Below are 8,911 nucleotides of genomic sequence, written 5' to 3'. Positions count from 1 at the left end.
TGCTTTTGCTTGTTTCCTTTGTACCTGGTCTCTCTTTTTTTCCTTTTCTTTTTAATAAAATTTTTATTTCAGCTATATGTTAGGTAGTATTAATTTTCCTATTTAATAATTTTACCATAAGCTTATATTACTGCCTTTTCAGTACTATATAAGACAATAACTACTCAGCTAAGCATGTACATATATTATACTCCCCAGGTTCACGACTTTACAAAAAATTTATCACAATTTTTTTTTTCAATTCATCTATAAAAAATTGTCACTTTTATCTAGTAGGATTCACACAACTCTACTCATATTTTAAGCGAGACCCTTAATCCACCAACAATTCCACTTATATTTTATTAAAATTTATGTCATTCATAATATATTAAATATTTTCTGAATAGAGGAAATAATACTTAAATGGCCAAAGCTCTAAAAGATTGTATAACTTTGATGTAATATTGCTCCTCTAACATATTTCATAAATTATTGCTTTAGTAATATGTAGACACATTCAAAGCCTTTTAGGGACCAGAAATTGACATGGCTTGATTTTGATGCCAGCTCTGGAAAATAAAAATCACGCGATAAAAAAATTTGTTTTGCTACAAATCAACGTGTGTTATTATTGCACCGAGTTGCATAACATGCCTACAATAATTTATTTTAATTAAAATATAACTTAGAAATTATTTTCAACCCTTAAATTGTAAAAATTTAATTTTATGATTTTGTTGGATGAATTCATGATTTTAAGTCTGAATCTTTTTCTCTTGACACTTCGAGGAAGGGGGAGCGGTGGGCTTTGAACCCTGGACCTCACTATTCGAAGTCAGGAGTTCGCACCGCTTGATGTCCCTTTGGGGACAAGGCTGAATCTTTTAAGAAGCGGAAATTTCAATTTTAAATTTATACATTTTCACAATGAATCATAAAATTCATGGGTTCATATATAATTTGTATGTATTAAAACGAATTTGCAGTCTAACCCTCCCTATAATGATTCTTTGTTTTTATTTTACATAATGATTCTAATTTTAACCTCTCTACATATATAGATATCATACCTCAGTTACTCAATTAGATGCTACCTATAAATATATCTCTTTTAAATTTTTAATAAACTAAATACATGCATAATCTTTACACTTACTTATAGGTTGGATTTTTCCGACAATTGTCCTCATTCATGGCCAAAGTATAAATTCCTATTTATTTCTCTATTAGTGCAAATTGAATACATATGTTTCTGAATATATATACAGAACTGGGTATACATTTTTGTGGCCTGGTGATGGATATCGAAATTCAACTCATAGAACTTTTTTATTGTTTCCGCTGGTGGTGAACCTCCGGCTAGGCGAAGATACCCAACACTTTTTATTTTTTTTATGTAAGTAAATTTATTCAAAATAAATGCATGATAGGGGTGCAACTCAAAAATGAGATGGAAAGTTCAAATAGGTACAAAAAAGACACAACTACATTATATATAAAAATAATGAGATGGATTACAAATTCAATCTCTCACACTAAAGCAAAGCATGCAAGACTTGCTAGGAGCTTTGCCGTTGCGGTTGTCCTCTCCTTGAATACCCCCAAGGTTTAGTTTGTAATTTATCATTTCACTCTCTTTTCATTTATTTAATATATGTATCTTTTCATTAAAAAAAAAAAAAACTTGCTTGGAGCTAAATTTGAAATTCAATACTATAATATTACTTTAATAATATTCACCAAATTGCCATCACATATTAACACTAAAGCAAGACTAGCTAGAAGTTTTCATCATGAAGATCTATGATGAATGCATCATCTTGATGGATGAATACACCACTTGAATTAGAATTTCGTAGGGAGCGAATTTATTTTTTTCGAATGCAGTTGCATAGAAAATGCAGTAACTTTACACGCGAATGCAATATTCTCAGTTCTCTCACTTTATATTGCAATTATTTCACTATTTTATATATATATATATATATATATATATATATATAGGGGAGGGCTATAATAAAAATACTTTTAAGTGTATAAAATATAAATAAATCTTATCCATTAAATCTTGTTTGATCTAATGGCTTAAGATTTGCCTAATCTAATCCATGCATATTTACGCCTAATTTATAAAAGGATAAACATGTAATTGCTTAATTTAATACATATTCACGCCTAATCTATACAAATCTTTATAATATACTCATTGTATTTTTGGTGAATGAATAATTGCCATAAGTTCTCACAATTAACAGCTATAATTTTAATTCTTAAAATTTATCATACCAAATCTCACTAATAAAATTTCAGATTCGTAACAGTGACTTTATTATGTAGTAAACCACAAAAAAATTAATTCTTAAATTTAATAAAATTTCAGATTCGTAACAATTCTATTTTCAATTCTTAAAATTTATCAGACCAATTTTCTGGTTTGGTAATTCTATTATTTTTGTTACGAATTAAGATTTGATAAATTCCAGACGAATTTTTTAAATAATGTTACACATTTGTTTTTTAGGAATTTAAAATTCGTAACACAATAATATGGAATTCGTAACAAAACAAATATGTTACAAATATGTTCTTTGAATTTCCTTTTACGAGCAGTGACTACAATAACTAATCACATAATTCGTAAGAACTTATTCGTAACAAATAAACATTTCTGAAATGGAATAAAAAATCTTTCAATATCTCATAGCATCAAAATCGGAATAGAGAGAGAGAATTTGTGGAAAAGTCAACTGCGCTCTATTACCTTTCTACCCTTTCGAAAGTGTTAGTTATGAATCATCAGTGCACATATTACAAACCATAAATTTGATTTATTTTAAATCTGGAGCGCTGATTTTTGATAGATGGACGGATGGATTTTGTTTATATTTTATACACTTAAGTGTGTTTTCATGGTAGCCCACCCCTATATATATATATATATATATATATATATATATATATATATATATATAGGAAGAGGTTCTAATAAAAACCTCTATTAAAATGAGAACTAGGAACCTAATCTTGACCTCTTAAATATTAGATCTAATGGTTAGGATTTAGTCAACAAAAGAAACTGTGCATCTATTATATTTTACTGTGCACTTAAAAAATATGCAATTGAAACCAACAATGCAAAATACTCAAGCAAATCGAAATTGTGCATCTATGCAATTGAAACTGTGCATCTATGCAATCGAAATTGTGCATCTGTAGTTTAATCTCAGCCCTCTGTTTTATTTAAATCAATGGCTTTAAATTGGTTCCTAGTTTTCATCTTAAGAGGGGTTTTTATATTAACCCTACCCTATATATATATATATATATATATATATATATATGACCTTGTATTCAGTTTTTTGCTTACTAAGGTTTTAAAAATTTATTTAAATTTAGGACGATTCAATCGTTAAAATGATTTATTTGAACTTCTAGATTTATCAAATGACAAGTCACAAGTCTTATCGAGAGATATTAAAATGTGTGGAAAAATATCTCCCAAATTTATATATTAAATATAAGGAAAAATAATTTTGTGTAGGAGTGGTCAGTTAACACCCGACAGCTACCCATCTAGCTTTGGACATGTTGTATATATAGATACGAGTACCTAACAAACTATAGATTTGAATTCATTGTTGAATTTATGTTTCACAACTACATGTATGTGTATATATCAATAACTTCCGACTTCCGAGTATAATAATTAGGTGTTTGTGTATGGTTGAATTTGGGGGAATCCTAAAGGTAGAGTAATGGTAGCAAAATTTAAAAAATTCCAAATTAATATGAATTCTCGGAACCAAACAATTCGTACAAATACTCAATTCTATTCTCAATAAAAAGTTCAACTTCAAACAAAGTGTATTTAATTTACAATAAATCTATACAGCCACATTGTGACCATCAAATTTTTTGATTTATTTAATTTATTTTTTAAATAAAAATAAAATTTAATTATTTTACTCTACTGTGTCTATATTACTTATTTTTTAATATTTTCTTTTGCATTTTTATTTTTATTTTAATTTATTTTTTAAATAAAGGTAAAACAGTTACAAAAAAATTATGAAAAAATAACTACAATGTAGACAATACAATAAAATAACTAAATCTTATTTTTATTTTTAAAATAAGTTAATTAAATTAAAAAAATTATATTTATCTAATTTGTGGGTGGCCATTATGTGGCGCTATATATATATAGGGTTGGGTTCATGTGAATCCATATGCTTATAATAGATCCGTAGATCCAAATCTAGACCACACATTTATGACATGTGGCGCATCAAGATGGTGACACGTGGCAAGGCATTTCAAGGCAAAATCTGGAGATGGGTAAAATTGGAATGTAATTTTCGAAATAAAAAAAAATTAGATTTTCTCAAAATAGGTATATTTTAGATGCATAAAGTTTCATACGAGAATGCATGAACTTTCATATAAAAATGCATAAAGTTTCATATAAAAATGCATAAGATTTCACCCCACCCCAACCCCACCCCCCACACCCCTGAACCCCACCGCACCCCCACCCACCCCCTAACCCCCCTATCCCCCCCCCCCCCAATTTTTTTTTTAAACTGATTTTCTGACCACTGACCCACCCCTACCCCCCACTCCCCCACCCACCCGCCCCCCCCCCCACCAAAATTTTTATTTTTTATTTTTTTATTTTCTCAAAAACTGATTTTCTGACCACTGACCCCCCCACCCCACCCCCCAATTTTTTTTTTTGAAAAACTGATTTTTACATGCATAAAAAAATTACATGTTTTACATGCATATACTTTCACACAAAAATGCATTACATTTTTTGAAAAAATATAATTTTTTTTGGGCTGGAGGGTGGGTGGGGGGGTTAGCAGTCAGAAAATCAGTTTTTTTTTAAAAAAAAAAATTTGGGGGGGTGGGTGGGTGGGTCAGCGAATCAACAATCAGATGGGGTCAGTGGTCAGAAAATCAGTTTTTTTTAAAAAAAAAAAAAATTGGGTGGGGGGTGGGGCAGGGGTGGGGTGGCGAAACTACCAGATTTATTAAAATGAAATGTATTTTCTGTATAATTTAATGCATTTTTATGTAAAATCTTTATGCACTTTTGTTTGTTTTTATATGCATGTGAAACATGACTATTTTGGGGGGTGGTAATGGGGAGGGTTGGGGGGTGGTGCGGGGTGGGGTGGTGAAAATACCAAAACTGTAAAAATCAAATGCATTTTTCTGTTCAAAGTCATGCATTTCATGTGAAAACTTTATGCATCTTCGTGTGAAACTATATGCATCTAAAATATACTATCTATTTTGAGAAAATCTAAAAAAAAAATATTTTTTTTAATTATTAAATCCGAAAATTACATTCCAATTTTACCCCTCTCCAGATTTTGCCTTGAAATGCTTAGAAACTCCTTGCCACGTGTCACCATCTTGATGCGCCACATGTCATAAATGTGTGGTCTAGATTTGGATCTACGGATCTATTATAAGCATAGGGATCTACATATATGGATCTATTACTCTATATATATATAGAGTAAAATTTTGGAATAGCCAAAATGGATCATAAAACACAAATTATGGCCACTCATTGAAAAAACATAAATTTTGGCCATTTTTATAGCTTTGGGACGTTTTTGCCCTTAATTGGGCGGACTGGGTAGGGTCAGGAGCGCGGGTCCCGTGCCAGGTAGGATCAGGCACGCGGGTCGGGTTAGGCACTTATGGCACTATTAGTGCCATAAGTGCCAACGAATTTTTTTTTTATTCCCCCTGCCCTGTCTACCCCCTAGACCCCCGACCCCACCCACCTCCAAGCCAAAAACAAAAAAAAAATTTACTCCCCCTAGATAAAAATAAATCAAATTTTACTTTTGTTATTTTATTTTATGGCACTAATAGTGCCATAAGTGCCAACGAAAATCCAAAATAAAATAAAGTAAAATGATCTTTTTAGCACTTATGGCACTATTAATGTCATAAGTGCCAAACATGCAGAACAAATATAGAAACAACAGCATCATCTAAATCCTAAATGGAACATTTAAACCCTAAATGGATAATCTAAACCCTAAATGGAATATCTAAACCCTATGGGAAGTGTTTAAAAAGTTACTTTTGGCTTGGGAGTGGGTGGGGTCGGGGGTCTGGGGGTAGACAGGGCAGGAGGAGTAAAAAAAAATTCGTTGGTACTTATGGCACTAATAGTGCCATAAGTGCCTAACCCGACCCGCGTGCCTGATCCTACCCGGCACGCGACCCGCGCTCCTGACCCTACCCAGTCCGCCCAATTAGGGGTATATTAGGCATATTGCCTAATTAATGGCCATAATTTGTGTTTTTTCAATTAGTGGCCAAATATTGTGTTTGCATGTTAAATGTGGCCATTTGACACCATTGTTTATATATATAGGGTGTGATTCTGAAGAGAACTACATTATTTGTGAGAACGTGAGAACCATCAAATCTAATGCATCCACTGTAAAAATTAATGCATTCGCTGTTAAAATTAATGCACTCAAAAAAAAATTGCTCCCTTCAAAATTTGAACCTAAGATCTGCATTCATCCAACAAGATGATGCATCCACCGTAGATCTTGATGATCGAATGACTGAAAATGATTATTCGTTCTTCTTTTATTTAGTGATTTTTTCTTGAACCTCTCCCTATATATATATATTATTCCCTGTTTGATACTTTGCTAAATCAATTAATAACCAGGTACAAGAATGAAGACAAATAATTGAAATAAATGCTAGCTAATAGGAAGTACAGTTAAGCAAGTATTTTGATAGGTGCATTATAATTTTGATTATTGAGATTGTACAGAAGAAACTCAGCATAATTCAGAAGAAAAGAAAAGTAAAGAAAAGGAAAACGTCAAAGATCAAAAAATATTTCAAATTCTTTTGACTGTTGTGGACCTGTGGTTCTCACGATATAAAAAAATAGATATTTCAAAAAATTTATTCCCGGATTATTTCAAGAATCTTCAAATTCTATACAAAACCTCATACTAATAAACTTGTACAAAATTTATGTTATGTACCTATCTAAATCTATTCGGATTTAATTTTCTTATTACACGTAGGTAGTGGAGCTTTTATTTGTCAACTATAATAATGAATTGCTCTTTTGCGGTAGATTTATAAATAAAGGTGCCATGTTCCAAAAATAAGAAAGCACTTTAATTAATCAAAATCAAGTGGTTGTGGTCTTTTAATTATTTTCTTTCTTTATTTATTTTCTTAATTAATTTTTGGTCAAACAGTTGACCAACTTTTGGTATAAAATGACAAAATTCCATAGCTCAAACCACCTGAAGCCGACAGTGGTAGTTTGGTCCATACATTAAATATAATTAAATATTAGTAGCCCCAATGATTTATGCATCATACTTTTGCACTTTGTTTTATGTGGTTGTTGTGTATATAAGAATATCTTGGGAGCCCAGTTTGTTACGCATAAATTTGAAGTTTTTTGTGCATGAAAATTCCATAAATGTGCATTGGTAACATATACTGATATTTGTTTAATTAATTTTATTACGGAACTTGAAATTTCTGTAATGTGAGCCTGTGTGTTCTTAAATTTTCATATCCAAGCACTAAATCGTTTAATTCTTAGGGTGCGTTCACTTTGATGGATGAGAAAAAGAAGGATAACAAAATTTATGCCTTTAAATATCTTTTTTCTTATTCTATATTTTACATAAAATAGAAGTTCATCATTTTTCCTTCCAGTGTGAAGAATGGACTGGCGCTGTGGTGAGAAACTGTAGCAGCGGCGCCGGACCGGGAAGGATCGGCGACGGCGTGAGGGACTAGCGCCCAGGGACGGATCCAGAATTTTTCTTTTATGGGGGCACAAAATAACTATAGATATAAAATACATTCAAAAAAATTACTACATAATAATCCAAGTCTATTGAAATTTACAAGTTTTCATTGACTTAAAATATTTGCATGATTTAATCTATACCTATTATAAAAGAGCCTTATTTTACAAAATTTGTTTTGCTAATTATATCCCTCATATATACTTAATTTAAGGTCAATGGTGTAATTTAATATATTATTCATAAAATATATCTAAAAATTTTATATTTGACTCTTCATCATATAAGTTAGCACTATTTTTTATTTTGTAATTTTTTATAATTTAGAATTAAAATATAAATGATTACTTAACAATATTATTAGAATCTTTAAAATTAAAAATAATATTTTGAGATGAAACCTATAAAATAGACAGGACGACAAAATTAGGTGACGTTTAATTAATTTTATACTAAATTTAAATTATTTTTTTGAAAAAATTTATGAGTTCTATAACATTATACTTCAAAAACATTTAACCAATAATTGGTTCAAAAAATACATTAAAATGATAAATATTGCTATAAAATGAAATAAATATAAATTTACACTCATAAAAATTTATTCATTAAAGTAATTCATTTGGAACTTAGTTTTTCTGAGTGGTGCTCAAGAGAGTTTGTGCTTTCCTCTTGTATGAAACTCTAGGTATCTCCGGTACCTCTCTGTCTCTTTTATCCATTTTTCTGATAAACAAAAAAAAAAATCATTTTTATGTGACCGCTAGTACTATCAAAAACCTCTATGTTGGATTGGGAATCATTCTTGGGATGTAATGTTATTTTTAGGAATGAAAAGTAAATATAATATATACACATATATATAGCTAATAAACATAAAAATAATTGTGGGGGCACGTGCCCCCATAATGAGACGTGTGCATCTGTCTCTGCTAGCGCCCCCGCGGTGAGGACTATAGTAGCAACGTGAGGGCTAGCGTGAAGTTCTTTAACAGTTAGGGCTTTTTTATGTTTCACTATATCAAAGGCGTGCGAGGCATTTATAATCTTAATTTTTCATTTTCCTTTAAAAATTACACAAGTGCTTCTTTTTTTTT

The sequence above is a fragment of the Salvia miltiorrhiza genome, chromosome 1, assembly GCF_028751815.1.
Source record: "Salvia miltiorrhiza cultivar Shanhuang (shh) chromosome 1, IMPLAD_Smil_shh, whole genome shotgun sequence".
In the NCBI taxonomy this organism is placed as follows: Eukaryota; Viridiplantae; Streptophyta; class Magnoliopsida; order Lamiales; family Lamiaceae; genus Salvia; species Salvia miltiorrhiza.
Note: the sequence above shows the minus strand (reverse complement) of the source record.